This window comes from Onychostruthus taczanowskii, unplaced genomic scaffold (genome assembly GCF_017590055.1).
Source record: "Onychostruthus taczanowskii isolate IOZ18803 unplaced genomic scaffold, ASM1759005v1 scaffold135, whole genome shotgun sequence".
In the NCBI taxonomy this organism is placed as follows: domain Eukaryota; kingdom Metazoa; phylum Chordata; class Aves; order Passeriformes; family Passeridae; genus Onychostruthus; species Onychostruthus taczanowskii.
The window spans coordinates 810,746-824,449 of NW_024498518.1; positions in this window are offsets into that span (position 1 = coordinate 810,746).

Consider the following 13,704-nt stretch of genomic DNA (forward strand, 5'->3'; position numbering starts at 1 on the left):
AAATTGCTCCTGTATGTGGTTTTTCTATTAATACCACTTGCAAGCAGCCTTCCTGCAGAGTTTGACTCCGTGTCTTTCCTGGGCCACATCTGCTGACTGTGTGAAAGCAGATGTGTGGGATCAGTGACATTGAGGAAAGGCAGAACACTGACACCACATTAATTCTCTGTGGCCAGGCTCTGCACATGGGGTGCGGTGGGGCAGTGACCCTTCTCCCTGCAGTGCTCCCTTGGAAGGACAAGTGCTAGGCAGGGACAGCTTGTACAGCACCTGTACAGACTGAAGGCACCTCTGCACATCCTAGTCTGTGATAATGGACTGCAATTTCTGCTTTATGGGCAGAAAACGGTTTTTGTTGAAGAAATTCAAAGCAGTCAAGAAATGACCATGTTCTGAGGCTCATGAAACCATTTGGGTTTGTATCATTATCACTGCTTTTAGTGAAGGAATGGGACCACTTCAGGCTAAGACCATTTATTGCTCAGATAAACATCAGTCTCAGAGGCCCTGAGATTTTAAAGGAGCAAGCAGTCAGCCAGTGCTCAAAGTAGTCACAAATTCCTTGTTACAACACAATATCTAACTTTCTAATCCAGTAGAGAGATGCCACAGAGTTTATTTTGCTTTTCTATCCTATCTCCTTTACTTCATTTTGCTGCACTGCAGATGCTTTTGTCCAATGGGCTGCTGTCTCACATACACACATATATTCTACCATAACACACTTCTATCATAACTTCCAAACTCTTAGCTTACTCCACACAACCACACCCCTACACTATAAACTCTTCACCACCTTATCAATGCAGTTCCTCACTTACTTAAGGCACATTCTTACTTACAACTATAGAAACATAAGTTTATGATTTTTCTACTTAATGTCTGTGTACTGTATTTTTACATCAATCCAAGCTTCTTCCAAGGCTGCAGATCAAACCCTTCAGTCTCTGTGGAAGCTTCTATTTTTCTGATTCCCACAGGTTTGTTCAGAACAATAATTCCAATTGTGTACCATTGCTATAGGAAATTTTCACCAGGTCCTACAACAGAGATTGTGGTTGTGGTTTTCATGAACTTTATATCAAAGCCAAACATCTGTGCTTGATTGCATGGGTGTTTTCTGGATAATGATAAACAATTAATAAATAAGAGCTTCAGTATTATCTCATTAATAGCTTTTTTTCAAAAGCACTGAATTTTGTTAGACTCTAGCATTATGCCCATGCACATAAAAATTCAGAAGTCACTTCATTGACTTAAAATCACCAACCTAACATCTGAAAGAGCCCAGTGGGAGGTGTTTGATGGTGTGAGACGTTTTTATAGTGATGGATAACTACTTCAGGCACCAGGCCTCCCAGGGTGAATGATCATTCTGAGGAGCCAGGGTTTGTGGAAGGTGAGGGTGGAAAGTCAGGCCCCTGTGAACGGGTTCATCCCTCCTTGCTAGACACACTGTCCTACCTGCTGGGACTTTCCTTCAAAGAACAGCACTTTCCCTTGCCATGACCTGGCCCTGATCTCTTATTTAGACATCAAAAGAGGCAGATATTTTCAGGCTGATGCAGTCAATCCTACCAGCAATGTGCACCTGAGGCAAAACACCTGAGCTGTCTGTGCTGAAGGGATGTGACATCTGCCTGCAATTAGGGAGATACAGAGACCCACAGGTGTAGGGGGGTTTTTAGTTTAACAAGGAAAAAACCTTAGATTTGAAAGAGAGAAAACAAACATTAGAATTGTTTTCAGTCGTTTAAGCTACCTAGTTCTCACTTGAGAAGCTTTGATCATGTATAATCCTGTTGAAAGGCTGACTTGTAACCAGCCTCACATACATTATGTTGAAATGCTGTGGCACTAGTGCATGACAGAACTTTATTTTCCATTAATTCATTCTTTGCTGGAAATATAAACACTCTATATGCTTAATAGCCCAAAAAATGAATAGTATTGCTTTTTTAAATTGCCTGTTAATGAGAATTTTGCTTGCTATTAAAAAAATCTGAGTGCCTGAGGACCATCTTTCAAATGCTGACACACCTATTTTCAACACCAACAGTGCTGAACAATCAAAACAAAATCATCCCAGGCACTGCTTTTAGTAAAAGCAGACATGTTTCTCTAAATTATCAAAATAGATGTTTACAGCATCTGTGAACCACAACTGATTCTAAAGTAACTTTTCACTGAACTTATGAACAATTGCATATCCACTCCAGTGCAGCAGTGATGGCTGTGCAAAAACATCCATGCAAGAGGCAGTTATTTTCTCAGGAAAAAACCTCTTGTTGCAAGGCACAGGGAAAAAAAAAAAAAAAAAAAAAAAAGAGAGAGAACAAAGAGGGGAAAAACAGGTAGGAAAGTCTGCATTGAGGTGAGTCATAAAATCCATATGCAAATACAGGGTTGGCACTGGTAGGAAGAAACAGTTTCCCCAGGCAGAGATACTCCGACTGCAGGAGGGGGCTGAACACACACTGGTGTGTGGGGAAGGCTTCTACAAATTCCAGTCACACCCAGTGCACTAGCAAAGAGGAGGTATTTGTAAGAGCTTCTGTGTACTAACAAATCACCTGATCAGGAATAGCTGAGAGCACAACTGTGCACTCCAAAGCAAGAATGGAACTCACACTGTTATCAGTTTTACAGAATATTAACTAAATCTGGATTATCCTACCTGCAGGGTTTCATGTAAGAGCAAGAGTTTCATGCAATCAGAATCTGAAAAGAAACAGTTATATAGACTTGTTGATAGAAATCTTTTGCCACAGGATTAAAAACCCTTCTTCCCGGTTCTGCAAACTTAAAGCATTACAGGAGAAACAGAACAATTCCTTATCTTGCTTCAACACATAAGTAAGGGCTTCTGATAGCTTCTGGGGACTGATATTATACACCTGTGGAGGCTGGATTTAAAGTTTAGTGCAGTCTGAATATTTGGATTTTTTTTTTTATTCCTATTTTCTACTTTCTTTTTCCTGTGCTGGAAAGTAGGAAGGAGGAATCCCTTTAGCTTATTCTAGGTGTAAATGTTAAACTTCCATGTATTTTGGAAAACATTAAACATATGTAGAATGTGACACTGATGAAGGAAATAGCTGAATAGCCTGTTGAAAAATGTTGGGATTATTTCAATGTAGCAACAGTGGAAGAGAAAACTTTTCCCCAAATTTCTAAGTCAAGTGTCTGCTTTTTGTAGCTGCTTATAGATCTGTGATAAATTCTTTGGGTTATTGTTAAATCTTAATCCTATCTGTAGCTGTGTGTAATTTTTGGCTGGCCCTAATAATGTAAAGAACATTTCCCTCTCCATGGAAGGGGGTTTGGAACTAGATGATCTTTAAGGTTCCTTCCAACCCAAATTATTCTGCTATTCTAATGTAAAAAAAGGTTTACAAAATTAATGGTTCTGTGTTTTCCATCATATTGGGGAAAGAGATACAGGAATAGAGGCATACTCAAACATAAAATATGGCTAAATAATCTCAATGAGAAATCATATTTTCATTAAATTCTAGTAGGATGCAGAAATACCACATGAAAAATATTTCATTTTGTCCTTCTGATGTCCTGTGGTGGTGTTCTGAGAGGGAGCTGGAGAGCTACAGGCAGTCATGGGTGTATTTGTGATTGTTCCAATTCTGTGTTGACATGGACAAATAAAAGCAGGACAGAAATTAAGTTCAGGGGGAAAGAAAAGTTTACCTCCACTCAGTTCTAAGCAGAGATGTATTAACTCCCTAAAACCTTGTTTGCTGGCACCAGTTTGATGGAAAGATGTCTTTGTTGGACAACCAGGAAAGGAAGCCATGGACTGAGTGGTTCTGAGTAATGATCTGACACAATTAAAAATTAAAGATTTTAAAGAAAACTATGCTTTCTATATTATTATTTATACTAAAAATAAGTTGAAAGTAATGCAACATATTTTTTTTAAAAAAAAAGAGTTCACTGAAGATGCATTTGTAATGATGCATCCTGCATTTTTGCACAGCCAGTGAAGTTTTATACCAAACATCTAATAATGTACCTATTGGAGAGGCCCAAGTATCATTTAGGAAACCCTATATATTCCCAGCACACCGCTGAGAATAGTGTAAAGAAATACTTTATCTCCTGGTTTAATTTCCAGCATATCTGTTTGTAAGAACTGTGCACTATTTCATTATGTATAAATACATTTTTTTTCCCTACAGGCAATCACAACATAACACATAGTGGCTGCAAACCTTAACTATACATAAATAAATAGTCCCATAAGGGCTTTCTACAGAGACTGTATTTTCTGATATTCAAAACCACATTCTCCTGCTCTTTTGTTAGAGCTCTAATTTCATTTTCACCTAAAAATATAGAACAAGGAACGAAGCCAGATCTTCACACGTTAGGAAACCCATGCATGCCCACAGTACATGGAATTATTGGCTCAGAAAGTCACCAGAAAGGTGTCCAGACACTAACTTTTCATTTGTTGCATCAGGATTTGATACCAATCCATATGTACCAGTCAAGAATTGCAACTTCAGAGTAACCTTCTTTACTGCTCTGCTTAATATTTTGTCCTCAATACCACAAGGTTAGTTCATACACTGAACCAAAAAAAAAAAAAAATATTTCAGTGTTAGACAAAATGCAAATTTGAAGAAGCCAAGAATTTTCTTTTATTTCAATGGAAAAAGTGGGTTTTTGCACATTGTACAATTACAGACCCAAATGGAAGCATGGTATAAACTACAGGCATCACGGAGGGAAGACAAGCCCTGCATGAAAAGAGTTTACAGTTACTTTGCTTGTCTGCTATACTGATGTCTGGAATAAAGATTAAATACTAATTATAAAAGGCTTAAAAATCTTAAAAGAATAAGGAGGAATAGATCTCCCTGGTACCTGGAGCCCTGTTTCTAAGGGCAAGGAAATTGAAATCTCTCTGCTGAGTTCTGTCCTTGCGATCTGGTTTCCTACTAGCATCCTGTAGGCCTGTGAAGTGGTACAGATGGTAATAAGCTGTGCCTCAGATTAAAAATATGTACAATATGAGGAGAGACCACACAAATTGAAATTCCATCATTTTAAAATGATTTGAAGAGGAAGACAGTGTTGGAATTAAAGTACCTACCTTTTTGAATAGGATAAATGAGGTCTACTCAAGTTGCTGTGTGCTCTGCAAAAACAAAAAATGAATTTGTTAGTTAAATAAAAATAAACTTGCAGCAGGTGTTTTTAACTACTTTTTCATGTACAGAGATATAGTGAAATAGTTGCTATATCAAACACAGGAAAAATTAGCTCATTCAACAAAGAACTAAAATGAAAAGACACAAGCAGTAGGCTATAGAAGGCACCTGGAAGTATTATTTTTAGATGCCTGAATTATAGCCACTAAAAAAATTCTTTTTCCAGCTCTCACTCTTCCTTTATTAATCCATAAATTAATATACATAATCCCTAAAGTAATAACACACATTCTGGCAGAAATAGAACTACGTTGCACACTTGCCTCTGAAAACAGAGGTGAAACACATCTTCTGAGCCAAACAAATAAATCCAGGCTCTCAAAATCCAAGCTCTAATAGCAGTCTGTGAAAGCAGGTGTTTGTTTCAAGCATTCATGTTTATTTTACACCAAAGTCATATAATGCCATTAATGCCCACTTAAAAAGATTTAGTAGACTAGACAGTCTTCTCCAGAAGTGATGGCAGTTTTCGTGGAACAGCGTCATTTTCCGTACAGAAGAAAAAACAAATCAGTGCTTTAATGACAGAGTAAATATTGAGATTAAATGCAGCAGGTCAGCAAAGCCTGCCTGGATTTGGAAAGAACAGCTCACAAACTAAGATTTTAAGAGCAGAGTGAACTTTCCTTGACTTCTCCACTGTCCCTGCACAACACAGCAGGAAATGTTCCCTTTGGCTCTCATACTCCACTTTGCACATCTACTACCCAAAAGATACACTAAACAACAAGTTCAGCAAATATTAAACAACATCAAACACTGTTCAGCAACTGTTTTCCAGTCTTACCTTAATGATTATAAGTCAGCCTTTTCCATGCAATTAGGTCATGTAAGAATGGAAGCAATGCCAACAGCAGCTACTTTTCGTAACTCACTTCTGCTCTTTCCCAAGGTGAAGAATTTTGCCAGTCATAATTCACAGAAGGGATGATGGTGCTTCTTCCAGGAGTTTGAGCTCTGTGGTCAGACACCCATGTTGCAGCACTGCCTCTGTCATCACTGGTCTTCCACACATCACATCCAGCACTGCTGAAATACAGAGACGTTTCAAAGGACAGCTCCCTAGAGTCCTTCTATGAGGGACTCCTCTTTCCCAAGATTCGTGGTGATGTTCTGATGTGCAGAGCACTTGGCATACACGTAGTGCATACATTAATATGCAGGCCAAAAGAAAAATTCAAACTATTCAATAGAAAATTAATTTCTTAAACTTCCCAGTTTTTTCTCAGAGGGGCAAGTCAAGATGTTCTGTTACCTGAAGGAGACCAAGAACATCACTGTGGCTTTATTCCTCTAAACAATTCCTATCTGACGGATCTTAAAAGTCATTATAAGCAAAAGCTGAATACCCAAAGGCAGAGCTGAACCTTCTGTGTCAGCAAGCTCTGCTCAGGCCATGCAAGTTAGTACTTCACCCAGTACTAACTCTACTCCTCAGACAGCTCCTGTGTCACCAAAGAGAAAGTATTTCTTCAGTGTGTGACTGCTGCTGAATCTCCATCCTTGGAGATACTCAAGAGCCATCTGGAGATGGTTGGAGGAGACAACTGCCAGCCTCAACTATTCTGCATTCAGTAAGGCCTCACAGTATAACTATTAAAGGCTTAATAGGTTTTAACAGGTTTGATGAAACACTTTTTTGATGGTGGACAAAAGGCTGATGCTGAAGATGGCGGCAAGCATCAGCAGTTTATGATCCCACAGTACAACATTTCTACTTCTCTATACCACACACATAACACATGCTCCTTTTTGCATTATCATTGGCTAACAAACTGTGAGCATTTGCCTTCTACCCTTTTGTAATTGGTCATAAATTTATCTGTTTCTTTTTGTAAATGTCAACACACATCCACATTCCATGCTTCTTCTCCCTCAAATTTTTTTTACCTGGCTTATTCAAGGACACAGCTGCAACTCAAGGCCAAGGCTGCCTACAGCCCCATTCCAATTCTCCTGCACTTTATACTGGATTTACACCTGTAAATTATATATTCATTTTTCAGGGCCTTCCCTTCTGTCTTTCTTCTCCATTCTAACCTTCAGTAATGCAGCTGGGTTGTCTGCAAGGCACACCTGGGTTGTATGAATCAAGCACATAGAAAAAACCTCAAGGTTAAGGTTCCCACTATTGGAGCAAGGTACCTTGATTCCTTGAGTGATAATTTTCAAGTCATTATTCTGATGGATATTATTCTTCAGGTTTCTTTGTGAGAATTCTTTTAATGTGCAATCAATTTCCCCTCTATTTGCTAAGAACAAATTTGAAAAACTTAAAACTTTATTTTAAGTCACTAAGAACAGCAGGAAGATAAACAAGAATAAAGGTACCTTTGCCTACATTTGGACAAGCTGGACAAGCCACCCACATAACAACCAGTGGAATAATGTGGCTCCATGATTTTGGTCAAAGGGTGGCTTATGGGCTTGAGATCCTTTGCTTGGTTTTGAACCTTAAAACTGAGGAGAATTTACCATTAAGACTTGTGCCATCTGACTCCTAAATGGGATCTTTTTCCTAGCTCTCCAAAAGAAAAATCTTCCTTTTACCTTCCAAACAACTCTGTGAACAAGGATTTCAGCTTCAACCTTAAAGATAATCTAATTTCCCCTACCTTGGGCAGGGACACCTTTCACAAGACCAGGTTGCTCAGAGCTCCATCCAGCCTGGTCTTGAACACTTCCAGGGATGACGCAGCTGCAGTGTGCCGTATATGTGAGCCCCTCATTTTTGGCTGCCCCCCTCATGTTGTATTTCAGGGGTGCAGAGCAGTGCCACCTCTCTGGTACAGCTTGGCAGAATCACCAGCAGGCCAGCACACCCATAGGGGCAGGTTTTGAATACAGGAAAGACAACATGAGGGCCATGGACTAGCAGGAATTTTTTTGCAGGCTCCAAAATGTTCCTGTTCAGATGAAAATGGCAACACTGGCACTGTTTTCTTGCCCCCCAAGTAGCTGATTTCATCGCAATGTTACACAGTCCTAGAGGAATTAGAAGGGTGAAAGCAGGAGGCAGCTTTAAAAAGGAAAGATTTTGTATTTTCAGGGTAGGGTTTATCACTTTGTTCTACACCATTAATTATACATATCATGCATATGATCTGACAGTTTTATGTGCTTTGCATCTTAGGTGAATCTTTTCCCTGGGAGGGAGGAAACAGAAATTAAAAATTTGCCAGGGTTAAGACTCCGGAGGAGAGCTCCCTTATCAGGATATTTTTATGGGTTTTTTTAAGTCTATACAGTTGCTGAACACAATTTTCAAAGCACAAATTTGTGTCTAAAACTCAGATCCTTAAACTCGCACTACAGAAACTTAAATAAGAAGTTTGATGTATTGCCGAGCAGGCAGCAATCCCAGGAATGCCAGAGAACTGCTGAATGCTGCGCAGGCTGAAAAAATCAGACTAGCAAACTGCAGGTACCACATTTGCAGGTTTTCATGAAGATATAGTTTTTGAAAATTCCCTGATTAGTTGGAGAATAGAGCTCTGGTTATCTTACAGGAGGAAAAGGAAAATGGTTCATTTAGATGCTGAAAATGAAGTCTCGGAAAACTTGCTTCCTACCTAACTCTCAGTCAAAGATTTGAACCTTCACCTCTAAAGTGTCCATGTCATTTTTTCCTACCATTTCTGCTAAGCTCTGAAGGTCTCCAAGGGCCCAATTCCTTCACTGTGTTTATGGAATGTATGCCCAGACACTGCTTTGGTGTACACCAGAATAATATCACACCAGGCTAGGGAACATGGATAAGGGCTAAATACGTATTTGTGAAAAATAAGACTGTATTATTAGAAGAAAAGCCCATCCTAGTTGGTCACATCCTTGTTCTCCCTCTCCCCATCCCTGCAGCATGTCTTTGTTGGCTGGCCATCCCTCATAACCAGGCAGGCTTTATGTTTTACTGCTTTCTTCCACCCCCATAACTACCAGTGGAATAATGTGGCTCCATGACTTTGGTCAAAGGGTGGCTGAGGGTTTGGGATCCTTTGCTTTAAATTTTTTAAATTTAAAAAATATATATTATTTAATTATGTTTTATAATATATTTTGATTCTAGTTCTTTTTAATTAATTGTATGTTTTTATGAATGGATTATGAATGATTGGATAGTTTTATGTAATATACTTATTAAAATTGTTATATTTATGTTTATGTATTAGCAAACGAACGTTTATTGCTTTGTTTTGTAGAGGTGCATGTTTTACATCTTTGATATTGGTTAATAAATTACTTAATGTAAGAGAAGTAGTATTCTAATCATGAGAAACTTTATTTAAGTTCCCTTAAAACCGAGGAGAATTTACCATTAAGACTTGGCTGAGAACCTTCCTAGCACATCACACAATGGCCCTATCTCAGCCAGTTTCGAGCTTATTAATTTATGGGAGAGATTTTAAACTTCCCAAATGTACCATCTATTAATAGGCAGCTTGATGATCAGCAGGCTCCTGCCCTGTAACTTTGATTTAAGTACATTTTCCTCACCACAGCCAAAGCACAGCCTGGGAGCTGCCCAGCACTGTACCCCAACTCCTGCTTTGCTGAGCCACGGCTTCACACGGGCAGCAGTCACCCCTCATAAAAGTTTGCACTTCTTCCCTGCACCCTGAAGCCTTGTTTTTGGAACACCTAGCATCAGCCTTTTGTGGCTGACCCTCGCTGTGTGGAACGAGTATCTTTTGTTTCAGCAGCTCCTCTGCTACTCTCACACTGGGGCGCGATGGCTGCTGACGAGGTGAGCGCCTTCATGCAGCTGCTGCTGCAGAGGCCTCAGCTTAAATGGAAGTGGCAGCACTTCAGCAGGGCCTAAGGTACATTCTTTGACAGAATATAGATTCCCAAGGAGAAGTCATTCTTGCTGCTGTCATAAAACACTGCTTTTTCCAAACGTCAGCACCATATGGCACTGCCATCAATAGAGAAACTGCTACCACCATCTACTGGCAAGCGAATAGAAGGGATAGAATGGAAGGTGGATATTGCCTTTGGGTGGGTCTCAGCAGGAGAAAAAAAACCAAAAAATTCAGTATGTTGCAGGAAATAGTAAAGGGAAGATGATTTTCAGAAAGCTGGGAAAGCAGGCCTTCGAAACAGAGCAAAGAAATTAGAACTAGCAGCAGCTGCAAAGTCTGAAAGTAGCAAAAGTTAAAATAGCACAGCAAGCAAGGACATGAAACAATAGCTTGAGTTTTAGGCTTGGCTAAGATAGACTTTAAGACTGCAGAAAAATACGCTTCGCAAGATAGTAGAAGGTTTTAGCCTTCATAATGAAGTATTTTGTATTGTTAATAGAGAGCGGACAGGCATTGTGTGAAGCAGGTGTATGTGTGCTTTTAGTGATTGGCAGAACAACTGTCTGTGAGCTTTAGCAATGTGCTAGTGGCTAGAAAGTTTTTAAAATGCCCTGTAACAAAGAAATCTTTGGCTGCTGCTGGCAGGATGTGAGCTGTTGCCTTCTTTCAATTGTCTCAACCATGCAATGAGGGTGATGCTGCAATAAAAGCTCAAGGAACATACCTCAGAAGTCCCGTCCTGTTCTTGAAAAAACCCTAAACACAGAATATGATCATATTTTACATATCAGCAGGCAGTACTGCACTAGTGATAGCTCTCCAGTTGCATTGGAAGGGAAGAGCCTCAAGGATGAGCTCCAAGGTAAAGCCTGTGTGTTCCCTGCAGCTCGTGGATGGTACTTCACAGGTCAGTTCTGCCTTGCAGCAAGAGAAAGCCTGGCTAATCTGCTCTGTGCACTGCCTTTACTGGGAAAACATCACTAGGATGTGGTGCCACAGGAAAGCAGAGAGAGCATCATATCTGAGTGCTCAAAACATGGAGACCTGGCAGAAGATTTGTGTATCTGAGCAGAATTCAGATGATGGAGCTGCGTCAGCATTACAGAGTAAGTGGGAATTATAAAAGAGCTTTAAAATAAAGAAAAGACTGTGCTGTGGTACAATGATTCACTGTGTATCTGATTCAAATGTTATCAAATGAGAACACCTTCTTTTACACCAGTGGGATTTAAAGCAAGCACTAGACAGAATGTACTGAAGGGGAATGTTGATGCTTCATAACAACTTTTCTGATTTAACTGTAAAACTGTTAAACTGTCTTTCCTTAGAGAGATGATGGTGTGGTTGACTTAGAGATACTAAGCACAGATTCCTGAGGGTTTTTTTACTTGAGTCTAAATGAACATGCAGGCAAACAACATCTTAGCTTAAGAAATCATAGTGTATTTCCCCATTTTTCACTGACACTGATTGAAAGATAATTGAAGGTCTTGGATTAGGTTATAACATCAGACAAATAAATTAGTCCTGTTGTATTCAATCAATTTCAGTTGTGTTCTCTGCATAAATCAAGTCCAGAAGAGGTCTTAGCTAAGGCATTTAATTCTGATTCTTTCACCTGACAATAAAAACAGAGCCAGATCAAGATGATTTTATTACCCAAAGGCTCACTTATAGACTGCCATAAGGGATCATAAAGAAGTGCACCAGCACCTCTGTCAGAATCAGATATTCAGACTCATAAGCAGACAAATCAGGGCACGCTGAAGTCCCAAAGCCCTGGCCCCACATTTCTTTCTGAGCAGTGCCTGGGTCATCTCTGCTCAAACCTGCAGGACAAATGCCAGCCCAAATCATCTCTGCCTAGATGTGAAGACATCTGACAACCAGTTACTCTCTGGAAGAGACTATCCCATCTGAGGCAGTGGTCAGCAAGCTTCCTGACAGGGAAACTGATTCATCACCACTTCATCTTGCCAATCTCCTGCTATCCTTTACTGGATAGAGGGCACAAACTACTGCTCAATGCCAAGGAATAAGATCTGGTACGAACATGATGTAACACAGCAAAGTCCTGAGCCAAGATCTGCTGGACCAGCCAAATTGCATCCCAGAGAGCTATTGGAAACGATGAAACCATCAGTTCTTATAAGTTGTACCCTGCATCAGTGCCCAACACCAAACACTGCCAAAAACTCTTACTATATTTCACTTTAAGTAACCCAGGCACTTGGGAGATTAGTCAGAGTGCAGACCCCTCTGCCTGTTTCAATGAGCTGAGAACTCAACTGCTCCCACAATTCACTGCAGTCCTTGAGAGACTCTGGTACTTGGTAGAAATTTTACCCCAAAAAGTGGTGACCCAGTCCAAATTCTATGCAGTCTAAAGAAACAGCCCCTTGAATTGTTGTTCTTCTTAATTCAGGACACAGTTCCCCTTTTCTTCCCTGAATTGATATGTTACTTGAAGAAACCCATTCTCAGGGGAGAGTTTTTGCTGTTGTTGCTTTGCGACTTGGGATGAAATGACCACTCAAATCTAAGATCGTACAACTTCCCACCTTCTGTGTTATGTGCCAAGTACATCTCTTTGCTGTTGTCCTAAAAGACACAGAGCCACAGCTGCTGAAACCCAAATGCCAGAGAGACCCAGCCTTAAATCTGGACAGTTCACCAGTAAAACAACATAAACTGCTGCAGAGTTTGCGTTGTGAAGCATCTGCTGCCTCTGCCCTGCCTGCTGAGCTCCACCAGCCCCTCCTGGATTGCTGGTGGCTCTTGAACCTCATCCTGACAGCTCTGTAAGCAGGCTGGGTTTGGTCAGTGCTCCCACATCCACGTGCAACAGCCTTGCTCCACATTTGCCCATCAATCCTTTCCCTCACTCCTTTGTCCTGTGGGTGAGGGTCCGTAATGACAAAGACCCCAGGCAGGTGCAAAGGAGAGCCCTTCATTGCAAAAACCAGCCCTTTTTAAGCAGTTAAGCCTTTGTCAGTTACACAGTTTAAAATAATAACAAACATAATCCAACCATACCCCACAATCTGAACACATCATGGTTATAAAACTTTGTTTTCTACCTCTAATTCAGATGAGTCACTTTCCCAGAGTCCTCTTCTGCTTAGCCAAAGTAGCAGGCCTGAGCCATGATTTTACAAGGGTAAACAGGCCCTTATTTTATAAGACTTTAACTACATAGAACATTTTTTCTTCATCAAATGTCAGCGGTCCCCTCATCTTTTCCAGGCTCCCTTTCCTGGCATCCACTGGGGGCACTGCCACTGGAGCTTATGGACAAATTTTTATTTAAAGGAAAATCTTTGAACTTCCCTTGACATAAACACAGACAACTGACCTCAGTTCTACCAGCCTCACGACAGTTCAAACAGTTCTTCAGGCCCTCCAGAAGTATCTGAGAAGTAAGAAAACAAAAGAAAGTAAAATTGTTTGTCCAAGCCTCTCTGCGCCAAAATAATGCAATTTCTCTGATGTTTTGTAACTTAGTTATTTTGGAATTAAGGTTAGAAACCAAAGTAAGTAATTCTGACTTTTTTCTCCTTTTTTTCACTTCCTTTTTACCACACTGTAGCAAATAGTATTATCTCCTTAGAATAACAGTTACTTTTGCTTCAATCTTTTTGGCTTGTCACAATGTCAAGTGTCCAAGG